General features: G+C 40.8%; 1 protein-coding gene across 5 annotated transcripts in view; it reads left to right on the top strand.

Annotated features, from left to right (window-relative positions):
• The window catches only part of LOC112454350 (teneurin-m), a 516,441-nt gene that overhangs the window by 52,969 nt on the left and 438,032 nt on the right, over positions 1-25,440 (top strand). Inside the window, exon 1 of one of the 5 annotated variants that reach the window (XM_025015681.1) lies at positions 14,830-16,203. The exons of the other annotated variants lie outside the window; for them this stretch is intronic. The gene's annotated coding sequence lies outside the window, so the exon portion shown is untranslated. Of the gene's footprint in view, positions 1-14,829; positions 16,204-25,440 lie in introns of those variants that run through there. 5 annotated transcript variants of the gene reach the window in all.

Genomic DNA, 25,440 nt, shown 5'->3' with positions numbered 1-25,440 from the left:
TTCATATAAGACTATAAATTAAAACATATATTATTAATACTACACATTATTATTTAAAAACCTATTTCGATAATATATCGGATCTGTTGATTTAAAAAGAAAGTCGGTTTTCTTAATATACTATAATTAATTTAATTATCGGGAGAATTTATATTTTTTCATCCCAACTTTCTCGATTCTCTCAACCGCGGATATCTCAGATTTCGAAGTAAAGATATATATTTATGATCATTACGTAATGCGCTGGCGCTCCAACATCGTCGATTCGCCAGAATCGTAAAACTTAACAGTGTTGAATTCACGAGGTTCCTGGGTTAATAACATAAAGCTGCCCTGTAATTAACACGAACGGAGAAAGTCGGAAAATAATATCTTGCCGAATTCCGAGGGGCTCCGTTGGGATATCGTTTCATGGCCGAGCAGTGACCCGAGGCACTTTGGAGGCTGGTTATCGAGACCCGGGGAGTTTCTTAATCTGCTCGTAAGTCAGAAGGGTTCCGAGCCAACGAGCGAGGCGTTGCCCCAAGAGTGCGATTCAGCTTTTCAACTAAGCTCGTATTACGGCCCTGGGTTGCTTGAGCTCCAGCGTCTTCGACGCTGACGTGATTTTTCACTACGTTCCTCGAGATAATTGGGAAGTCTTGTACATCGTTCCAACTATGCACGATCATTTCGCCAGACCCTCGTTTCTAAAGCAGGTTTAAACTACACGGCGATACGTCTTGCTTCTTTCAAATCTTTCACGCGAATATAATAGTGATAGATTATAACAAATAAACATAAAGCGAAGATCATCATAATGCAGATTGTCAAAATTGTTAAATTACAGCCGATCTTGATTCAAGCCGCGCAGCATTTTGGGATTACCAACGGTCCTATACTACGGAATAAACATTAAGAAATTAAAGTTTTTTATTATTTAGGTCGCTATTTATATTATGCACGCACCTGCGATCTTCAACAAATTGCAAAAAAAGAGAACCATCTTCGTTTACCATCTTCGTCGTGAATATAACTTCGTCGCTTGCCCGTTCGCCGCCTCCATTGACCTCGCTTTTAATCTAGTGTTCGTGCCCAAGTGTTTCTTATTTATAACTTTCTTTCACGGCCCCTTCGTTAAAATGCAAATACGCGTCGGCATAGAAAATATCCGTGAGATTGAAAGAAAAAGAAAAAGTTGCTGCCGAGGCCGCGGTCGCACATATTCCGCGGAAGTGAGGAAGCGAAACGCTTCATTCGCGGAAACGTTGCCTTTTTGCGCGCTGCGCCGCACTGCCTGGTCACCGTGTGTGTGTAAAAATAGAAGCGAGCGGATGGGATCGAACGAAGTAAAATTTCCGCGGTCTGAAAACGGTGACGATGATTTACAAACGGTACGCGATGGTGAAACATAAGCTCTTTTCATCCTCTTGCAAGAGCGCTGCTTTTCATTGTACTCTATATTGAGCGCTTTATCGTTCCAATGTACGTGTTTCGAGCGCCAATATGAGAGAAAGAAAGAGAGAGAGAAGGAGAAAAAGAGAGTGCCGCATTTTGCTTTACTTATTCTCTAATCGTACAAACGGCGGTATTGATTGCAGTTCCTGGAGAAAGAGGTGATTAACCGGCCGACTGTAACGGGATGAATAAAAATAATGTTGTGAAATTTAAATTGCATCGCGTTTCTTTCTTCTTTTCATTATCGAGCCTTTTGTATTCCTTCTTCACAGAAAGCAATGACGAATACATTTACATTATGATGCTTTGTAAATTTTTATAAAAGTTTAATATGTGTTGTGCGATACCGCTAATATTTAGCTTGGACGCGGGATTATTCTCGCAAACTTTATATTCGCGTTGAATATATTCATATTGCTCTTTACGATAGCAAATACAATAGAGGAATTCAGTACAGCGGTAATTTCATACGTTTCTGAGATTTTGAGAATATTGATGTAAATTTAATCTTCACGATTGTGAGATTAATTTTCTCAAGTTTTTCTTTCAGAAAATGATGAAATAATAGCCACTATTTAATTGTCGTAACTCTCGTCTTATAGTAACGTTACTGCAGCACTTCTTTCTTTGTCAAGTTAAATTAATAACGGAAAAAAAATAATTTCGAATGTAGATAGAAAAGCAGAATATTTGTGCGGCTTCTTCTTCGTAAAGCCAACGTTCAGGTAACAGCACTACACTGGACGAGCAAGTCTGTTGTTCTGGCGGCGGTTGTTGGCTCGCTAACTGCCCGGGTGACCGCCTCTCTCGCAAATTACCTCCAATTTACCACTAAAGTTACACTGCAGCTCCACTGTCCTCCTTTCAAGGATTGGGTATCTCTACCCACCGTTGCGCGTTGATGGTGTCGTATTTTGCGAACGATTCCTCGACTAATAGTTGAAGGGTGTAAATCCGTGTTCTAAAGCCATCCTGTCGCTATCTCGAAGAAATACGTCTGTTTAAATTTATTTAGTCGTGCGTGTATCATAAAACGACATTTTTATTATGTTCTGGTTTTACAAACGAAAGATGTTTCGTTGCGAGAAGACACAGAATTCATTTAAGAAAAAAATACAAAAAGGAATCTATGAGAAAACGTATCGCGCGTGAAAAATTAATGTTATACAAGAAGTTGTACTGAATTAATTACTTATCATGTAATTCTTTAAATTGCTTTTTTGATATTTTTACCCTCTGTTGCATTGTCTTTCACGTTATATCGTTATTTTATTATCAAAAATTTTTTTAAAAGAAGAGATTCATTTAACAGAGCACTTTACTTATACGAAAGTGTTACTACAACTACGTGCGGTGAAACGAAGGCGGGATTTTGTCAGTACGGCACAGAGGGTACGGTGCCAGTATGCAAATGTCCAGTCTTGGCAATCTGCTTAACTTCCCGTCTTGAAATTTTCCGACTTTCCCCTGGAGCTTATGTAAAGTCAGCCGTCTATTAATAATGTATTAAGTAATTACGAGAACAGAAAAGAGACGGCTCCGCGATGGGGTACACGTACCGTCGTTGACTTTCGTGCTTGCGCACACACAATCATCCACGGATAGAGAAACGCAGGAGATAAGCTAACATTAAGCGCGTTAACATTCGACATTCGTATTCGTAGGCGAAGAGATCGGAGAAGATTTTAGCGAGCGAGTTTTTCAGAATCGTTGCTCGCCGGTAAAATATAAAATTTAAAAATTCTACGAAAGAAAGAGCGAAAGAGATACGCCATTTTTTTTAGCGTTTCTTGCGACAGTTTCATTCATTTTCATCTCGGTTCTGCTCACATATTTCCCGAAAATTTTTAACTCTTAATATTGTACAATTATATTCATTTTTATCTAATATTCTTGGACCTCGAGTTGCAAAGATAGATCCTTTCTTAAAACTTTTTTAATAAAACTTGGACTGGTCGATTGATTAAAAACTAGGTTATTTGATTCATTTTTAAATATAGGATAAATTTGACGTAACTGTTACCTACAATTATCATGAATGTATATAAGTACTATCAAATATGTATAACCCCCCGAATAATAGCGATTTGTAACCGAATAAATCTCGTAATTTGAGAGAATTGCTCTTACATATGTATTTTAACAGTGTGCTAAGAGTATAAAGAAAGTTTCTATATTAATATTAAATAGAATTATAGTTATTATGTCATTATTGTCGATGAAACGGCGCATTGGATAAAGGGTAACGTGAAGAATCTTCGAAACAAATCCCCGATTAAGCACAAAACTCCTTCCGGAATTACTGGTTCGGATTTACTCCGTGGAGCTTTTAGTTGAACCGAGCTTTCCGTTCTTCCGCGTGGGAGGTGCTCGGTGCAATTCAGCTAACTTGAACGCGAACGAATGATTCGATATTAATGCCGTTACGAGTTCGCGCCCTACTTACTTCCGCGCTCGCGAGACGACCGCTTGCGGATCTACCGAGGAACGGAAAGTTCGCATTTCGCGCGTCGAACTCTAATGCTCTTTTCGTAATTAATGGCTCTCTATCTCGTATTGCCGTCTGGAAATCGTGCGATTCGTGCGAGATCGGGCCTGTTTCGCGCGTAACAGCGCATTTCCGCGAAACGTTGCGCGAAAACAGCAGGAATGCGATATTGCGATGCTGCGCGTTACACGCCTCTCTGTTGTTCTCATTAATAATACAAATAGGATGCGCAATGCGCATCCCGTGTTTAGAATAATGCGTTATCGCACCGGTATGGTTCGCATTTGATTCGCGGACGGGACAGACGGGATTTCGTGCTGAAGCCGCAACAGTTCCAGAATTGCGAATTGTAATTTGCAAGTGGAAACCGAAAAGATAGCGCAGCATAGATTGCCCTGTATGACGATAGCTTACAAAATGGTTAATTACAAGCTTCCTCTCTTTCATAATTGAAATGCAGATTGCAATACTAAATGCTATTAGTCCAGGAATTGGATAAGCCAGAAAAAAAACCGAGAACATGATACAAACAACAATATAATATTATAATATTATAATAATATAATAATTTATATATATTATATATATGTATAGCGATATATCAGCTACGTTTCTTTTTGATTGAAAAATGAAAAGATAAAATTCTCTCCTAGACAATCGTACTTTTTGTACAATAATCTACTTTTTCTGGAAGCTTACAGAGAAAATCATTTTATCTGCCTAAAGTAAAATATCAATTATACGTTTCCTAGAATTTCGCAAATGAAACGCGAGCTGCAAACGAAATGAAAATCCATGCACTATACGTCACAGCCTATCATATTCGACGATACGTACGTACCTAATTCGTCTATCCTCGTGTCTGCGGATAGCAGTAATATCCAATATCCGGAAACAGTTAGGAGTCCTGGGAATACGGGTGGTCACCGTGTGCCTCGCCCACCCCTTTCGGGCCACCCCGGGGTAGTAATAGTGTGGACGTTAACTTTTTTTCCCGCGATATCCTCGGCCCGCGGTTGAGATTCAATTTGCAAAGGCTATTCCAGTAATTGCATAAGTACCGAACCGCAGTCGCACGTGGTTCAAGCTCGGTCGTCGTATCTTCGTAATATCTGTATTTCCACACGTATACGCCAAAACCTGCTGGTAACCTGTTTCGCGGGCATCGTCGACGGAAGTTCTTTCGTCGGGCTGCAACGGAAATGCTCTGGTAATAGGAACAAAATTAATACAATTAATCGTTCTAATTACGATCTTAATTGCATTAGTTTGGGATGCTCATTGGTTTCCAATTAAACTTCCTTGTACAGAAGTTCATGTAATTACGTTGACTTAAATCGATAATCATATATCGTTTCAATGGCATCGTTTTAAATCTTATCTCGAACGTTTTGCACGCGTATAAATTTTAATACCTATACTACAACATTATTACATACAACATTGTTACATTAAATTTAGTAGTGAAACAACTTGTTTTCTAAAAACAATAATATTTGTTCTTTTATTATATTAGATACTTTTCATCCACTCATGATAAAATTAAAATTTTAAATATTCAAGTTAGTTTCTCATTTCAATTTTTTTTCTTTCATTCTTTTTATTATTTAAATTTTATAATGGACGTGAGCGAGAGATAATGAGTAAGAGTGATTCATCGCATATAAGCAACGAGTAATTAATTTTGCGAACGGATAAAATTGATCCATGTTATGCCGCCGTATACGCGGTACAAGTCATATATCCCAGGGTTAAAATAACTTTTTGTCGAGTATTAAGCACACAAGCCGTTGATCAAATCAAATAGATTACTATGTACATTCCCCTTGTACAAGCACTCATGTAACTGGTCGCCGTACTCCGCACACGATTCGAAAATGTCATCGTTAACTATTGTTCGCCGAACATTCACACGTAGTCGAGAGGGGGATGCGCGAACATGATATATTCGGCTCCCTCATGAATACGTTCGCCGTACGCTTCGGGCTAGATTGCTCTAGTTAACGACAGGTATTTGAGCGCTAACTATCCGACTGACTCGGTGCCATTAGAAATGTTTCAAGAGAAATTGCCCGTACTGCGTTGTATTAGCGCGCCGTCGAATTCTCTGCTCGCGTGTTATGTACAATGCGCTGTGGCGATAAGCAAAATTTTCTGTTCAATCTCATTTCTTCTAAGTTATATTATTCCATAATTAAATCAGTAAGTATTCCATAATTATCCATACAAATTTCAAATAATTTTATGGCTACTTTTTCCCTCGTGAAGAAAAATATGTATCTACATAGTGTAATATTAGACGTAGAAATTATTAAATTTAGAGAACTGTTGTATTTTATAAAACGATAGGCTAAAATAATGGCTTAAGTATATAAAATACATGACAAAAAATAATAATATAAGTCATATATTAAAAGAAATCTTAAGAAATTCTTTTTTTTTATATTACGACATCGCGAATTGTGCGTGACATCAATTTTATTCGCGAATGACTGCTTTAATGAATGATAAAATGTATAGCGTGCAACGATAGCGTTTTGAAAATAACCTGTAAAATCATGGGACGGATACAGCGACGCGAGAAAGATGGGATGAAAGGAGAAAACCCGTCGAATCACGGCGCTCGGGCGCGTGTTAAGAAGGAAGCCCCGTCGCTGCGATGAGAATTTATGGGCTGTTCTCGAATCGCGAATACAATTTAAGCGCTGTTGATCCCGCTGTGACAAAGTGGCTCGCATGATGGATGCGGCCGTGCGCTTGCGTTTGTTACACCATCGGCTGAAGCGAGAGCACTGATATAAGCGAGCGACTGAGAGGGGACGAGAGTTGTACGGACGGCGACCGTAAAGGGTGGTGGAGAGAGAGAGCACGCGAGGGTACGCGAGATACAAACGGAGGGGAAGAAGGAGGATGAGAAGAGAGAGAGAGAGAGAGAGAGAGAGAGAGAGAGAGAGAGAAGAATCGCGGGGGAGAAAGATAGATTTGCAGTGTAGTGTGCAGGCCAGGCGGGAGTGGAAAATGGCAGGAGGGCTGCCGCGTGACATCCTACTTAGTCCGCAATTCGCGGCCCATTCATCTTCATGCGCGGAGTTCGATCGGATGTCTAAAGTTTTCAGCTCGATCTGAAAGCTTTAGTTAGCGTCCTGCGACCGGGGAGGAAAAAAAACGAAGAGCCGAGTACGAAACGATGTCGTTCACAAGCAGCCTTTCATTAATATCGCTTTTCGACGATATTAACGGTTTTTCTCGACGTTCGAAGCATACGAGCGACGTGAACGCGTTCAATACGTACACTTATACGCGGCACAAAACTTTTACGATATTAAATTCCGAAAATATTCTGCGTAACGCTGCACGGTGCGCTCGACGTATCTCGCTTCAAGTTACGCAAATAGCGTATCTTGAAACGCTTTAGAACAACGGACTTCGGCGAGTATTCGGATATTCGAAGAAATTTAAGAGATCACACCTGCCTTACGTCGCCCCGGTTAATTGTATCACGGCAAATGTCGGGCGTATGCTAATGCGAAAGCATGTATAATACACACCCGTAGTATGCACTCCGCCGTCTCCTAGCCGGTATGTAAATGAAAATCCAAGTTTCCTACACTGCGGTGTTTGTATTCCCTCCCAATGGACTGGGATGGTAGAATTTCGCTCTGTTGATATAACCGAGAATGACGATACGCTTCGCCATTTCCGCATTGATGATGACAACTGTGATTCGTTACGCGGTATGACGATTAAATCACCAGCCACAAGCCTCGTCGCAGCTTTTTGCAGGTATCCCCGCGCAGATCGAATCGCGCTCTGGTTATCTTCGCCCGCGCCATTATAAGGGAATTGAACGGCGTTTGTAAATTTCGCTCCACGATCGATACGCTCTCGTGGTCGTACAGGCCGAGCGGCTTTACCATGGTAGTTTACGTCGCTCCGAGTACTGGACATGTTATACAAGGTTCAGGATGATGTCGCGCTAATGCACCGGCTTTGTTGTGATTTGTGTACAGTATCTCCTCGGTGTACGCGCAGCCCCGGATACTTCGACAATGCTTTAGGCTCAGTATAGTCGAAGGCAGAAGTTACGAGCGTGATGGGAGTGCAGTTAATAAATGGGAACCGATTACCGCGCATTATACGTGCACCATTGCGAACGGCAAGTTTGTTCGCCGGCAAAATGATAGAGGAGAGTGCAAAGAGCGTGTTACATTTTACTAAGGAATATCGACACATCGAAAGACACATTGTACATTATCTTATATTTCAGGATATTTCAAAAAGCTATTGTGTCATATATGCACATGGTCTGTGTTTAATTCTCTATGTTACGCATCTCTCAACATAACTCTCTCTCCTTCTTTTATATATATGTTTTATATATTTTTGCGTTTTCGACTATTTTCACTTGCGCGCACATACGGTGAGCCGCAAGCATATCTTTGCAAACTCTCACGTTGCGAGCGTTCGTCAATAAGCTGAATAACATTGTCAAAGACAGGCCGAGAGATAATAATGATCATTAACGCTGCGCGGATGAATTAGTCTTTGAAATGCAGAAGAAATGAAAAATACAGGGATTGTAACTGCAGTACATGAATATTCCATACGCTTGCGCAATGCGGTCCCACTGTTCACTTCGAATGATACACCACTCCGTACGTCAATGTCCACTTTGGCCAGGTCAGCCTTTTCCGAGGCAGGCTTCCGCGGAGGCGACACGGTCCTGTCTACGAGCCAGGAACTCGAGGAAGGAGAATAAGTCGCCGCCGCGACGTTTCCTATTTACGGCACTTCCTAGCGAGCTAAATTAACCGGGAATGCCAGAGATCCTTATCCCCCGACGTCCTCGCATTTTGCGTCGTCCTAGAGTACCGCCCGCGCGACGTCGGACGCCCGCGCCGGTTAAACGAGCGAAGGAGAACGTTCTCCTCTGCCTCTACGTGACCGAGCAGATAAGAAGGCGAGAACGTCGTTAGTCTCACGCCGAGAGACGGAAGAACGTCCTCGTGCACGCGAAAACCGTCGCTGCCGCCGCCATGCCACCACTACCGCCGTCGAGAGATTATCGGGCGCTACTTCGTTTACAAATTTTCCAAGGGCCCCTCACACCTAACACAATGATGCTTCTTTATCGCATTACTTATAGCATTCCTCGACGATTGCGGATGTGCCTACCGTGCTCAGAGATTTGCGCGTTATACGACTCGAAATAGACAACGAATTTAAAAAATAATTTTTAGTGAAATTTTACCTCGGGATTTTAGGATTACATATATATCGTGTACGTTAAATGCACTCACCGTACATCCTGTATGTACACATATGTGTATTTTGTTTCATACATACATATATATATAACCATTAATATAAATACAAGAAAAAGAACAGTTTTATTATAATAGCCGAATAAAAGAATCAAATAATGCCCCAAGGAAAATTCCAGTAGTCTCTAGTTCTCTTGATTTAGGTCTTCCTGATGCTCCGTAAATTCCTCTAATGCAATTTATCGCGACGTTGCGTGGCCAGATGTAGAAACTTCCGCGGTGCATTTACTCTTTTATTGCGAGTCGAACATGATCCTGCAGGTGCAGAGTTACTTGAGCGAAATATTTTCTACTTGCCCACTTCTATATATTTGCCCATTATTATATTTAAATATATTATACATTTTATCTTTACTGCGAGACGAGTTTTTCATTAACATTCTTTATCTTTCTGTAAAGCAAAATTTAATTTACTTAACTTGAATCAACGTTACTTTTTCAAACGTATTGAAAAATTTATATAGAATTTATGTTACTATTTAAATAATTTCCATTTAGTTTCAATTACCCACCGTTGCGGGTAGCTCATTATGCGTACTCATTGCAACAGAAAAAACTTGTTTCTAAATATAACGCAGCGACGTGGGATAATCACGTCAGTGATATTAATGACGCGCGTTGTACATGACATATTACCAATGAGACTGTCACTTCCCTTCCTGCGAGTATTATTAACTTGTTGGGCGTTTATATTAGCGGTGTAATTAAACATTCGAGCCGAGTTATTGCGATCTGTCACAGATAATTCGCAGCGGGTAAGTACGAGCAGAAAAAAATTAAATAACGCGTAACACGGTTTCCCAACGAGCTTTCTTCTAGAGTTTCGCAAATGTGCATTAACAGGCAGACTAAATCTCTTCATATATACAACTGTCGTAAATATAACGTGCGTTATTTTTACCGTGTCAGATTTTTAGATGTCCGGATCCGCGATTTAATTTAGGAAAGTTATTTCATCTTTACAGAAAAATTTTCCAACAATTTTTCTTTCTTTTCTTTTAATTCTCTCGATCTCCACATATGCTATTTCCTACGCAGACGCCAATAAAACGACCGTGTATGACGGCTGGTTATGAGAAAAATTGGCGGATGGTTACGTTCGCCGATATATACGTATGTCTGCGCCTGGACAATGGTTGACCACACGGTCAACTCGGGAAGAAAGGAAGATACGTAAATAAATAATGCGGGAGGTTATTTCATGGCGATGTACAACGCGCGCTGCTTATAGACTGCTTTCCAACTGCCGTGAAACTGCACAAGACGTTTCTATATATAGTGCTTTCGCGCTACCGATGCTTCGTATATCCCTGTTTAGCCGCGCGGATCCGCAGTTCTTTTATTCTCCCGACAGTTAAGCGCAATAACTCCTGGTTACAAATAGATCGTTGTGCGCGTATTAAAAATTCCATCTCAATAAATATGAGACACCTTTAATAAAGAATATAATACATCTCGTACACTATGATTGATACGTAATCCAGACAAATTGATCATCCCTTCGAATTTTTGGATCAGCCATTGATGGCAAGAAACTTGAAAGCATTAAGACGTGTGCAATACGTCCTCGTAGAAAGTATAAGCGCGGCGCCAAGGCGGTTTATAATGTTTATCTCATAATACGTCGTCTTTCATCGTATTTCTTCGTGTAAAATGGCGTGGCCGTTAGTCTTTCACGGCGGCACATTAGCACCCTCCGTGCCGCGCTCCTATAACGGATGAACAGCCATGCCAACCTGAAGAAACGCCAGACGATGATGCTCACCTATGCTATTAACTTTTGGCTTTATACCACGTTCCACGTCTCGCTCATACTTTACATTTACAACGTAACTACGTATAGAGTGCCGTCTATAATCTCCCCAGAAGTGGGATATCAATTCCAATAGATTTAAATCTTTGGCGACCATCCCCCAGGTTTCTCTACCTTCCAACATCGTTCCCGATCTTATGCCTCTCGTAGATAATGTCATTTCTTCCCGTCCTGATGATCTACGCGGAATAAGTTTGCCGTACGAGAAGTCGTTCATGGGAAGAAGGAGTAAGCAAGACGTACGAGCTGCCGCTTCGAAGCGGCAGAACTAAAAGAGTGACTTTTAGAATACTCGGTTAGAAAGTTCCTCAGTTAAGGATTTGCTGCGCACGACTCGATACGTTTGATACGGAAAAACTATCCGCCATTTGATTCTATTTCCTTAGATACACGTGATTCACGTTCAGCAGGATAAATCGCGAGCGAATTTATCCTGCTAAACCATTTAAAAAAAGAAGAGGAAAAAGTTTTGCCTAAAAATATATAGAAAATGTCTCACCAGAACAAAAAAATATTTGCCATCGACTTTGACATAATTTTTCATTGGCCGAACGTATTGGCCGCCCTTTTAGCTGAGTCAAAGTACAGCAGTCCTCTGTGACGTGGACCGTTAGTTCGCAATGGCGATCAGTGACCTTTCCGAAGCAAGGCGGGTCGGAGATCGTTTCGGAAGGGATCTACAGAGGGACTGGTTAAACGGCATAACGTGCCGCCCTTTAAGGGCGCTTCCACAGGAATGCGACGCCCGGGCTGACGACGTGACACGCATCGACGAAGCGCGATGCGCGGTGCATGCTAATGCTGGAAATCTGAAACGTCAACTAGAGCAACGCTGCTGCAACGACGACGCGGAACGCCTACCGGGATTTCGTGGAGATTCAATTCGGTCCTGTACACCAACGCGGTCCGCGTTCGTGACGATTTGCGCCGGACGAGAGCACTATCTAGAGTATCTATAGCAGAACAAGGAACATTCGCATTGTGTCCCGCTGCCATTTACCATCAGACGTGATTAGAACTGCATAACAGAGATGCAAAATTCCTTTTCATAATGTTATATCTTTAATGATTTATAATAATATCATTATCAAAATTATTTAAATCTCAAATTGATCCATTAGCGCAAAAAAAATTAACCACTTACTCCTGTTTAATTAATTTTAACTTTATTTATATATTACATTAAAAATGATGATTACGATCTTTCGTACAATAAAACATTTTTTATTATTCGCGTTCAAATTTAACTATAAAAGGAGCTATGTTAAGCTAAAAACACGAGATATATTAAATTAATTAAATATGAAAAGAGGTTTTGTGTCTCTCTTTTTAAAAACTAATAAGTTTTCCACTACCACACAGCATCGAAGATGCCATTGGAAAGATTATTGCAAAAAATGAAACACGAAACAATAAGTAGAGAAACCGAAGGGGAAGGTGGACAGCTTTGAGTAATCGTCAGAGCAGCATATTGGCAGTTGTCCCGCGTCGCTTATAACATACTAATCGTTGAAATACGTGCAAATATTTATTTTTCAGCTGTCAGGAGCATGCCACTTCGCCTGGCTTGCCCCGCGACTCCGAAGGCAAGGCGGGCCAGCCTACCTACCTATAAGGGCTTCCGAGAAATACGACTCTTGGATGCATTCGAGCCGATGCCGCGATGTGTGCACATCGCGCACTCTCGTGCTGTTACCGCACAGCCTTTATTTATGTTTCTCTCTGCACAGTTGCGCGCACGCGTTCAGCAAAGCAAATCAAAATGTTTTCTCGAGTCTCGGACTCCTTCTCCGCTTTCTCTCGCAGCTGAATTGGTACAATACCGCAGTCCGTTATTAATCGAGAGACCGTGTGTGTGTGTGACTGTTCATTTTGTTTGTTTCAATCTGTCATATTCGTGTGTGTGTGTGTGTGTGTGTGTGTGTGTGTGTGTGTTATGTGTATGTGTAGAAAGAATCTTAATGGAAGCTATTCAATTATGCATACATAAATGAGAATTGCACGTGTCAGAAATGCGCGCGACAGGATAAATTTCATCAAGATTTAACACGTTTACCACTTTATTAGTATAAAATGTTTTATTTGCGTGATAATGAAATATATTTAAGATACTTTTTTGCGATTTATTAATACATATAAATGACTTAATTTACAAGTGCATAAATACGATTCATTAAATTGAAAGTTATCGATATTTTATGATAATTATTCTAGCTGCTATATGTACAAACTCTTCTCTCTGATCTCTTATTATACTAATATAAACAAAGTCACGTTGCTTTCTGTGCGCTATGTTAAATATCGTTATTTCGTATCCGTCGTAATGCGTGGGTTGTTTAGCTAAATTTCGAACGCGAAATCGCGAAAATTCGCGTTCACCGGCGACTGGTGCCTCACAGAATCGAATTATGAGGAACTGCGGCAGTCGGCGCTTTCCCTGGATGCGAATTTCACTTCCGGGAGAGGTACAATAAAACAAAGATATTTGACGGACCGGAGCGAGAGATAGGGGCGAAGAGCACGAGCGGTAGGATCGCAGTTTCCTCGTCGGTACCACACGGGGACGCATTCTGGTGTGCAAGAGCAACGGAGGTAGTAGGGCGGGAGGAGACAGGAGAGGTTGGAAAGGCTATGAAATTACGGGTAGGTAAATGAAACTATTCCAGAGTCCCGCGTGCATGCAGCTGCCGCTGTGCCGCTACGTCGGTACCAGTCCAACCTGACCCAACAGTGCGGAAAGGACTTTTATTTTTATTTGCCTTCCGCTTTATTTTCGCTTTAATTTCTCCCTTTTCGTCGCGGCGCTTGCTAATGGAGGGAGAAGGGATGCCAGCGCGAAGGATGGGGAAAGGGACACGCACCAAGTGGATGGAGAATCGCCGGAGCCGTACCTTTCCCTTTCCTCCGAACCCTGTAGGGCTCGATTCTCCGGCAAAACTGCAATTCTTCTTTCGATGCCGATAAAATTAATTATCTTGTCCGCCTCCATTTCGTTCCGCCACCCATCGTTCTTCGTCGCGATGCACTTAGTTATGTAACATAAATTCTTATCTCTAGTTGCAGGAATTTGAAGATGGACGTGGCCGTTTAATCTTTGTAATATAATATAACTCGTATTTTTAGCTCAACTAGTTTCCATTGTCATATGTGGTCATCGTCAAACAACGCGCATTTATTCGCGTATTACATCTTCAATATCTCCTCGCAGTTATCCATTTAACGATAAATGTCATGCATTTATCGGGCAAATTTAAGCGACAATATTCCACTGACGGATCAAATTTTTATGTAGAGGAATACGCGATTTAATGTAAGATGAAAAAGCGCAAGTATATCTCGACAAAGAGGGAAAATTTCGAATATCGAGATACTACACGGCGCAAAACGTCCGTGTTTGGCGAATGGCAACCCACGATTTCCACTTACTTCCTCGGGAACTTCGAATGAAGGATAGAGTTGGCATCATATCATCTTCCGTCTGTACCGATTGTCCTTTGCCGCGGTGACTTCTTTGCATACCACCTTCGTTTCCCCGCGACTTTCTCGCGCTGTAGAAAGTAGATATCCACGGAAACAGCGTCAAGGCGGCGGCGCGTGCAACACCCTCCCTCAACTCTCGCTCATGCTCTCGTTCTCGCAGCCACCCTCTTTCTCTCCCTCTATCTTGGGGTGGCATTGCACTCCCCCTTTTCCCGACACCCCTTTTGGACCCAACGGCTCTGCCATGACCCGCTCGTGCCGTCAGTCGAGTCCAGAGGACTCCGCGATTCGCACTTCGACCTTGGCGAGTTTTCCTACCAACGGAACGTCGCCGATTCTTACGCAATCTTTCGGTTATTGTCCTTTCACTTTTACAACAATTCGCGGTCGCTTTTCTCGGAGAATATACGATTCGTAACGTAAAAGCAATGATTAACACATCGTAGAAAATTTTATTAGTTGTAACTTTGCTACCGTTGTATGTGACAGACTTGCTAAGTATACACGTGCGGTAATCTTGACAAATTATTTTAAGAAAAGAAATTCTACAAACGTCGTTTTCGTACAGTCAGTCCGATGAGTGTGAAAGGTATACCACGAATATCGGAGTTATTAATACCCGACAATCCTGCGTATCGCACATAGCACATACTTAAGTGATTTGCGCAAAGACGGAAAGAAGCGTCTCACAGAGCTGCATCTCTTAAGGTAATCTGATATTGAGTAAACAGCGTATGCGTAAAGTGCACCGTTCGAGCGCCATATTGACAGGCGAACACGTGAGATCTCTTCCACTTCCCCGTCTCCATCGCAAAGCACTTCGGAGGGTGCCATCGGAGCACTTTGGCTCACAGGTTTCGCATAAGCAAACCAGAATAACCTATCGCGGCGTCAAACCTGAACTGTACGCATTTAGCCGTAGTGAGGTCAACTTGAAGAAATACATCTGATAAAATCCCGACAAAGTTGTCCGCCGCAGGCAACAGATATAGGTACAGCAAACACGCAGCACTTATGACATCTCCAAAAATGCCAATTAAATTTAATTGCTCTTGTAAATTTCCTGTTACTTCGAGACTTCGCATGTTCTGCGACTTCAAATGTGCCAGACTATATTTTTGAATTATTGGAGTTCCAGTTAACTCGTTGGCAAGTTCTAGTCAACAAATAGTCGCTGTAAAATAATCGCTGTAAACGGCGACTGCAACCAAGATAAAACTTGGTTACTCTGTTGGACAACTGTTGGCACATGATTCGAGCTGTGGCCTTGAAGAATTGCGCGACGTGGAACTTAAAGTTCTGTTAAAGTGTAAAAGTTTTGCGAAACTGTACAAGAGTTGCTGAGAATTGGACAGACATATACACGTCAAACGTGAGTCGTTCGAAGGGAAATGACCTGTGACGTATGCGTGCTCTTAAAATGGCAATGACGTTCGTTCGTTTAGTTTCATGAAGAAAGTGGCAGTGTTGGTTTTCTTCGTTTGAATCAACTTGCTTAAATATTTTATGAGAAGAGACTTTATTCCAATTATACATCATATATTATATAATATTCTGACTTTTGACAAATTATATTTCTTCATATAATAAATTTATGACGTTCCTTAACTTAAACAATGATTTCGAGCAAGGAGGATTGAGAACTATGCAAAAATTTCAAGGTAAGATTTGCTAAAAATAATTGATAATATGTAATAATTCCATGTCTAACGATAAGTCAAAATCAATTTAATCAATGCAATATTATTATACTGCATCAATTCTACAATATGATAATACACATGATTCAATTTTCGCTTTATTGTTTCAAATTTATAAAAACTATTACTATCCATTTTGGTATCACATGTATTTGATATGTAACCTATCTAGAGGATAATTTTTTTTCATTATAATTTTTACTACATTTAGATAATGTGTCATAATTTATTTAAATATATACATACGCTTGCAAAATACTTTTGTTATTAATAAAAAATAATAAGTAGTTATTTTAAGTACTTTAAAAACAGCTCGTTTTTAATAAATTATTATTATTATAAATCCAAATAACATACGTTCTCTTATGTGAAAAGTTAAGTGGATTATAATGCAATGAGAGATATGATATCTTTCTCAGCGTAGGGTTTAGTAGTTTCAATAGAAGATGTCAATGTTGTATGGATAAGCTAAAGGGACTTTACATCGGTCTCAATGGCCGTGTCGTGCCAGTGGTAACGGGAATTTGCTTTGCTGCGGACTCACGCGATTAAATCAACCGCTGAACGTGAAACGTTATGCAGTCTGGCCATGACGTCGGCTTCTACTCTTTGGTCCTGGTGAATTACGTCGCTCGTTTTCGTATACAGACTCGCACATCTCGCGTTTGCGTGCTATTTTACGGGACGCATATGCCGGAGTACACCGTGTCACATAATATTGCCTCAATAACGGGCGGCAGGAGGGATGATCTGTGACGCCCGAGGGTTTATTACATCCTAACCGACCGATATTGGTCACTGGTCGATCGCGTAGCATCCAAAGGGAGCAACCGAACGGAGCGGGGAAGGCAGACGGATAATGTTGCGGCGAAAAGCTAAAAAGAGAGGGACGTATACGCGAGCCTTCGTACGGTTATTTTACCGCCGGGTTTTGGCTCGTACTCGGGGTAACACGCGTTCTAGTTTATGGTGAGCCATCTCGATAACCGACCGTTTCATTGTGTGGCTGTCCAACCTTTCAATCGAATAGAGTTAGTTGCCTAACATTCTCTCGCTCTCTTTGTCCCCGTCGCATACAATAAATGTTTTTCGTGATCGAAGCGATGAAAATTATCCGCTGCTTGTCACGTCATTGTAATAGTGATGTTGCCCGAATTATTGTTAAAGTATCGATTAATTTTATTATCAGTTATTTAATTATGACGTCAATTAAATTATGTCAATTACATAGCGTTAAAAATTATATTTCGTGTAAATATTTTTTCATAAAGATATTTTTGCTTTATTGAGAGAACCATATTGGAGAGATCATTGAAATTAATATTCAGTGCTCAAATTATTAAATTAGATAAAAAATACATTATACTACTGCATAAATTAGTATTAAATGATACAGATGATGTATAATAGATAATACATATATGTACATATAATGAAATCTGATTAATTATAAACGATTGTAGTATATGTATTGATAGGTCTTCATGAACGTTCGATGCGACATAACTTAATAGTCAAATGCTATGAAAAGAAAAATCAATTGATACCATCCTCTGAAGAATTTTGTGTTCATCAGGAATGACACAAGATAGAATTTGCAACTGTTGGATCGCTCGAGGATGGCAGATCGAATCCTCTCACGAAACGTCCCGTCCTTTTCCAATATCTAGGATTTCCGATAAAGCCGTCGAGAATTCGCTGGAAGCCGGCAGTGTACTCGACCAGTTCGACTTCCAAAAGTTCCGTCCCTGAAGTTCACTCTTTCGCGCTGAAGAGCTCAAAGAAGGTTGTAAGAATCTATGAAAGGTCAAAGCGACAAACTTACCTGTACGTAGATTTGAAAGAGAGTGAACGGATATTCAAGGCAAAAAATTAGCGTGCTGCTCCGGGAGGGATATTGCCGTTACGTCATTACAGTCGGGCTCCTAAATTGCTAATGAATAGTGTTGCGAGTGAAAGAAAACGAAAAAGATACATCTATACTATACATCCCCCAAAATACAGATGCTAAATCAGAATCTTCTATTTCTTTTATTATTATAATTTTTAAGATAAATTACGTATATACGTATGACCTCATGTTGCGCGTGCATTTGTTCATTTTTACACTTTAAACACATGCATTTGTATAATGAAATTTGATGAATAACTCAGGCTTTATTTTGTATGTGATCAAGATACGTGAAATTTTAAAAACCAGCCTTCTACAAACTTTATTTAAATTTCATACAGAGTCTCATAATACGAACGAGAGTCACTTTTATCCTTTTTGCAGCAATGGTGATTATTTTTTGAAGTGTATTTTTGAAGTTTTTATTGAGAACGGATATAAATGCAAGTTGCTCTTAATAATTCTTTTTGTCTCAATAATCTTCTTTTCTCAATACACTAACAATGCTGACTTTTTGAAGTATGAAATTTTTATTAAAGATGGATATATTTTCTATTATTCTGTTGTACATTTGCTGTAGAGAAATGGATTGAAGCAATGTTAATACAGTTCTAGTCGACTTATTTAAAAATCTAGTATAAAAGTTTTTATCTCAACCGCTGTAGCTGTATTGCAAGAAGGGGATCTGTGAGTAGTGACATATGACACATTCCATTTAAATCTGAAATACATATTAAATTTTATCATATTCTACCGACTTCAACGTCATTTTTCTAAAGATCTGCGCCATCAGACGTGTCTATTGAGCTATACGAATAACCGGCCGACATCGTTGCGTACATCATTCTAATCACAACAGCCGCGGTGCTTTATCGGCTGTTCGACGTTTTCCCGGGCCACTGATGAAAAATTTGAAGCGCTACATATACTAGCTATCTCACGCGCCGGTTATATTTCCCCGATATTGATTCCGTTCTCATATACACTCCATAAATAAGTTCCTCCGCCTTCCATATCTTAAGAACCGGGCGATAAATCTCTCTCCTCTTCTCTCTCTCTCTCTCTCTCTGGCGCACCAGTGCGCACAGAATCGCTATACTCGTTTTTTCGCGTCCGCTCGCATCTCTGGCTCTCCGCTTCTCCGAGCGGGTGAGCGAGCGAGCGAGCGAACGAGCTATCGCACGAGCTCGCTCGCGAACGCTCGATACGCGAAAGAGAGACTTTCCGCGGAGTCGTGCATCAGATAGCAGCACGTTTGGCTTCGGGTCTTTCGATCATCGAATTACCTGGTAACAACCGTAATTACCATAATCGCCCGAGACGTAGATGCCCGAGGTGCCAAAGCGATAAATCAGAGGCGTCGCGTCGCGTCATGCTCGGGTGCGAACCAAGAGACATTACGTTCCACATCCGCTTCTCGCTTCTCGAAAGGATCGTTAAAAACCTGTTGAGAACGACTTGAGCGGCGTATTGAATTTTAATTTCATAAACGTGCCACGCGCGCACGGGTGGACATTCTTTCTCTTAATTTATTTTATAAACTCGTTTAAAGTTTAATGATAAAGGCTACATATTGCTATATAACGTGATATTACTATAATGTAATTCTTAGTTAGTTAATTATTATTTAGTTCAAAATTGTTTGACAAGTTTTAAATATTCCCGTCGAACAATGAGCAGCAGCATATCAACGACGTCTTTGTTGCCATTGAGGAAAGAAATACGACAAATCGCTGATGCATGCGCTCTCAAGTGGAGATTGTATCCAGTCAGAGCTCCAATATCGGTTTATTGCATCGATTTCAACAATGTGACTATTGTTACGGATTTAGTCTGGATTTACGGAGAACGTTGTGCACTCTTACGAAAGGATTCATTAAATTCCATAACCCCCGATTATGTCTCATCAGCGTCTTTCCACGCTGCAGGTATTTCAGTCGGCGGGTGTCCGCCCATTATTATTTTGTCCCCGTTGCAACCTCTCGTCTCTCAAGATCTTTGACCTTGATCAGTATGCTGGACTATGTCGTCATTTACCGCCAGATTGGAGGCCGCGGGAGCATGCCTCTAACGATGCCGTAATTTCCGAGGGTTTTCCAATTCCGTTAATAAACCCCGCGACATGGCGAGCGAGATCACGATTTTTATCGAGACACGGCTCGATCCGATGATCAGCAGAGATTGCAAGGGTCGCTGAAAATTATCTCGGCGATCGGTCTCGGAAATTTTGTTTTTCGTCTGAAAATCAATCCCGCGAGAGCCTCTCAGCGCGGGTGTTTGACATCTTAGCCGGCCAGTAAACTATTTGGATGGAAAGCACCCGCGAGAAAGACCGTTGTATTCCCTCGCCGTTTTTACGTACGATCAATTATGGCGGATGTTAACAGAACTTGATCGTCGCTCGTAAACAACGCTTTAATGGCAGCGTGGTAATGGACGCACGCCGACTTGGTAGCTGACTTGCGCCCTGTAACGTGATCCGCGGATAATTCATGCTGACGGTATAAGTGACCGTCGCCGCGTTTAACGCGGGACGTTTATTACGGGACATTTCTGTCGGGCGCTCATTTTCTACGGACGGGAGATCCGTCTTCCCAACGAAACGTAAATCATCGTTACCCTGCAGGAACGCATTCCGAAACGTAAACGTCAAAGCACGCCTCCCATCGCTGTTACTCGCGTAAAAATCGTGAGCGTTTTTGACGGACGCGGACTCTGCAAGATAAGATTTTTCAAAACCTCGAATTCTTGAAAATTATTGCTTTGTATTATTCAACGTGAATTTTGACGCATAAATTATATCATCTAACAGATCCTCTATTTGATTCATTTTGATATCTGCACAGTAATATTTGAAGATATAATATTTATAAAGCAATCACATATTACCTTTCAAGATATAATTTATAAAGAGATACAATAAAACGCTTTACAAAATTTGTAACTTTTGACACTGCACAATATAGCTGCATAAAACTCCGATACGCTGATCAATAATTATCGAGAACTTGTACTATATAAAAAGTAAAAAGTAGAGTTTTTTCTCGATATATTATCATTTTTATGACATATCTGTATTATATTACAGAAATGTATTACGAAAATCAATCACGATAAAGCGGATGGCCTTAATATATAAACTTATCATGGATTCAATTTACATAAAGATCACCGGGAGCGAGAAGTTCCGCAAAGTAGTTCGCGTAGATTATCCGATAAAGAGCGAAGGAAGCTGTCACGGTCGGACGTGCCCAATCGACGGAACTTCCTGTTTGAATCGATTATTAATTGTTGGCACGTGCGCCACGTGGCTTCTATCTGCATCCCGGATGAAGGACCGTGCGCATCGCGAGCATTTCGGCGGCCGATAAGGTTATGCCCGTCCACCAGCTACTAATTAGCAGTTGATTGACTTCCTCCTCCTCTCACCTCCTCCTACCCGTATAGATGCAGTTCGGAATTAGAACTCGGAACGGCCATTATAGTGGCTTAACAGATTCTGAGCAACGCATGTACAGATTACGTATAGGATATGTTCAATACTTGAAAAGAATAGATACATAAATATTCAATAAAATATTTATAATACTATGACAGCACATTATTTGAAAGGCAACAATACTTTTACGTACAATTTAAAAGCATAGCTAGACATATTGATAAAATAGCGACATTAATAATCTCTTAAATATTAACTAACAAAGTAGTCCTAAGTATGATGTTTTAATATGCGATTGAAACCAACAAATTGATAAACCTTTTTTACCATCCGTTTTGTACGGGAGACAATATTCTATCGTATGTACAATGTTACCATTATTTATATGCATCCTATCGTTATTGTCGCATATCGAGAGCAGACAGCGTGCTCGATTACTCTCGTCAACGAATCAATAAACTGTTGAAATAAGTTCAATATGCAGCGCAGGTATTCTATTATTTTTTCGGATGCGTTTGCATTGATTATTTGATATATTGTACAGCTGTATGTACATGGCTTTCAATACATTTTCAGTTTACTCGTTGATAAAGATAGAAGTTATTCGATCTATGGGAAAACCACGAATAAAATAAATCTGAAAGAGTTATATGTATACTTATGTACAATCAATTAACGTACGTATATATATACACATATAAACAATTATACATGTACATGGCATAAAGATATTTATAGATATAGAATTTATTTTGCATGTGGCTTATATGACTATTTTATTAAAGTTTTGATTCAATACTTTTCCATTATTAAAATTGTTAAAATGATGCAAACTAGAAAAAGGCAACTATTGCCGTAATTCGGCGAATTATTAGTAATCGTTTTTCAAGTAATTATCTGCTATCCGATAATTTTGAATAGCTCGTAGAACACGCTTGGATAGTATCTGGCCAAACTCGGAGTAAATGCTTACGGTTCGATGCTATTCCGGGCAGGTCAGTCCTTCGATTATCATGCCTCCCGCATCGCACGTGCACGGACCATTAGGATATGGTTAATGAGGGAAATCGGTTGATCGACAGTTACATTGTAATCAGATTGACAGAGCGGCAATGGTGGATGACACGCTCGTCGACTTGTCAGAAAAACAATTGGCCGTTAATCACTTTTCGATTACGCGGAGAACGACCCTGTCGTCGCGCTGGTGGATGAAGTGCACGACAATGGACAGTGTAGGCCGAAAGTATGGAGAGTTACTGCCAGTCTTTTACTTTCTATTTTTGCATATTATACTCAATATGTCATATTGCTTCATGAAATTCCTTTATCTTCGTAAAACTCACTATAGACATACTTACATCCCATTTATAATTAATATCGTGTTTAATCGTCAATTCTTTATTTTAAAAAATATCTTTAACGACAAAAATAATCAATTAATAATAAAAATTATTTGACTAGACTAATTAAAGTATATGACGCAAATTATGTGAATATTTATCGATACGAGATTGAGCAAATATTTATAGATAAACATAAGTTTAATTTGCGTTATATAAATGATAACATTTTAATGATAACAGCATAGCAATCTATTAAAATTTATTTTTTACTTTTACAAAGATATACCGAGTTGTTGATTTCTAAATTACATCCTCTCTCACTTGATTTAAAATTTTTTCTCATAATAAGTTCGTAGAAAACGTAATGCTCTAAGTGCCGATAATTGACGTTGATCCGGTTTAACGCTCTTCTTTCATTAAATCTTGCCTTCCGAGGAAGAAGCGCGTTTGAATGTGTAGAAAAGAGGGATGACCCGGATTACAACGTGATGGTTGGAATAAGTTAATAAACAATTGCTTAAACGAGACTACAATAGCGTCGCGATATTGGCCGCCACGTCGCTAATGATGACTGACAGCGCTTTTATGAAAATACTCACACGCGCCCTGGATAGGGTTGACACACAGGAAGTAAGCGAAATGTGTTGATACAACGAGTATCGCCTGTTTCTGATACGCATTTTAATACATATTGAAATCGAGAAAGCGCGAGTTTAATTACGCTGCGCCATTGTGATCTTCTATCTATGTCGAGCTGCATCAACCAATTTGACTAAAAGTAAGTCGACGAAATGTAGGTAAAGCATGAAGATATATTAAGCCGAAGAATACTCAGCATTCTCCAAAATAATCCAGGGCAATCCATTTACAGCATTTAATATTCCAATAAATCATCTTATGCGTGACACGTATCTTAAAGTCCATCTATATACGGCACTCTTCTACGAACACCTGCAATTCACGCATATCTATTCCGTGACTCAAGGGGCGGTTTGTGTGACGCCTTCTTTCATGAATCATCCTTCGCCTGACCCTCCCGAGCCAAGTCAAATTAATATGCTGCGATAGACGCTGCATTCGCGGTGGCCGTTGTAATAATGGACGACGAAGGCGACGACAGCGCGTGTGGGCACCATCACGTATGCTCATCGCTTTCGTAAGAAAAAATTAAAAAAAAATACGCAACCGTTCACTCGAAAACCACTTCCGCGAGAAAGTCACACCGCTCGACGAAGACCATAAAGTGGAGGAAATAGCGAGCGAGGGGCCAACCCCCTTCGGCTGCGCGACGTAATAGCTGCTTATTCAGCGGGCAGGCAGGTAAGGTTCCGTGGAACAAGACACGCCGGATAGTGATTGTACGCAGAAAGATGTTTCCTCTCCCTCGCACGTTACGCACATGATAATGGAGGTGGGCGAGGTCCCGCGTTTCTGTCGCCGGATGTCACGCGGTGCGTCAGGCGACACGTTTCGTGCAAAGTGACCGCACGCATCGACATTTCCTACGGCGCGACACAATGACGATGAGATGGTCGGTGTAAGGGAAAAAGTTAGCGTCGAACGATGCACGCGGATACGCTGTTGCATAATCCTTTCCGGCGCGGCGGCGTGCGTAGCTCGATAAGGCAGAAAATAACGAAATGATATTGAAAGAGGTGAGTTGCCGAGTACACGACGACCATATCAGATAACTTCAACCGGAAATTGAAAAGTTTCATTTTACTATACGAAAGATTTGAAGACTGGAGAAATTTGAAGAATGCGGAATTAAAATCCTTTGTTTGCACCGCGTATTTAACATACTTATATGTGTTATTTCTTTATTCTCTCTGTTATACATTCACATTATTCGCGTTATGCATATATATTAATACTGTGACATTCGAATGCATCGCGTTCGACCGAGTACAAGAGCATTTTCTACGATAGTGACGTTGTAGCAGCAGTAAATCTCGGCTGAGAAAACAATATCCACGCGCTTTAACCGGCACGCCCGGGAGATATTATCTGTTTCCAGCGTCGCCGAGTTTTTATCGAAGAGAAAAACGAAAGAATTGTTTAACCAAGTCAGGGAAACTGCGGTCGCGCGGTGTTTGCATGGTTGCGGAGAGGGTGCAGCGACCAGAGGCACGGCGCGGCGGTACAACCGACACGAAAGGGTCGTCGGGACGATGTGTGCGGTGGTAGAAAATAAATCTACGCTTTTCATGTCGTGCAACGTGCAATTTTAAAGGTTGCAGCGGCGACGTAAAGAGCGTGAAGCGCCACCCGAGAGATAAAAGTGTACGTACAACGCAAACTCTCTCGCGAAACGCATTTCTGCGCGCGCTCCACGTGTCGCACGTGGCGGCTCTTTGGCGCTCGCGCATTCCGGCCGCAGTTATTTTTGGTTTTCGCGTTATCTACGCGCGTGACGCGCGCTCGGTGCATCAATATTCATTAATCCGCGGATGAATGTATGTATATTTATACGCAGATTGGGGATCGACTACGCCGAAGAGGCTGTGTCGCGTATAAAATGGGGA

This window comes from Temnothorax curvispinosus, unplaced genomic scaffold (assembly GCF_003070985.1).
Source record: "Temnothorax curvispinosus isolate PA1 unplaced genomic scaffold, ASM307098v1 QBEX01005011.1, whole genome shotgun sequence".
NCBI classification, from domain to species: domain Eukaryota; kingdom Metazoa; phylum Arthropoda; class Insecta; order Hymenoptera; family Formicidae; genus Temnothorax; species Temnothorax curvispinosus.
Note: the sequence above shows the minus strand (reverse complement) of the source record. Positions and strands in the feature narration are given on the sequence as shown.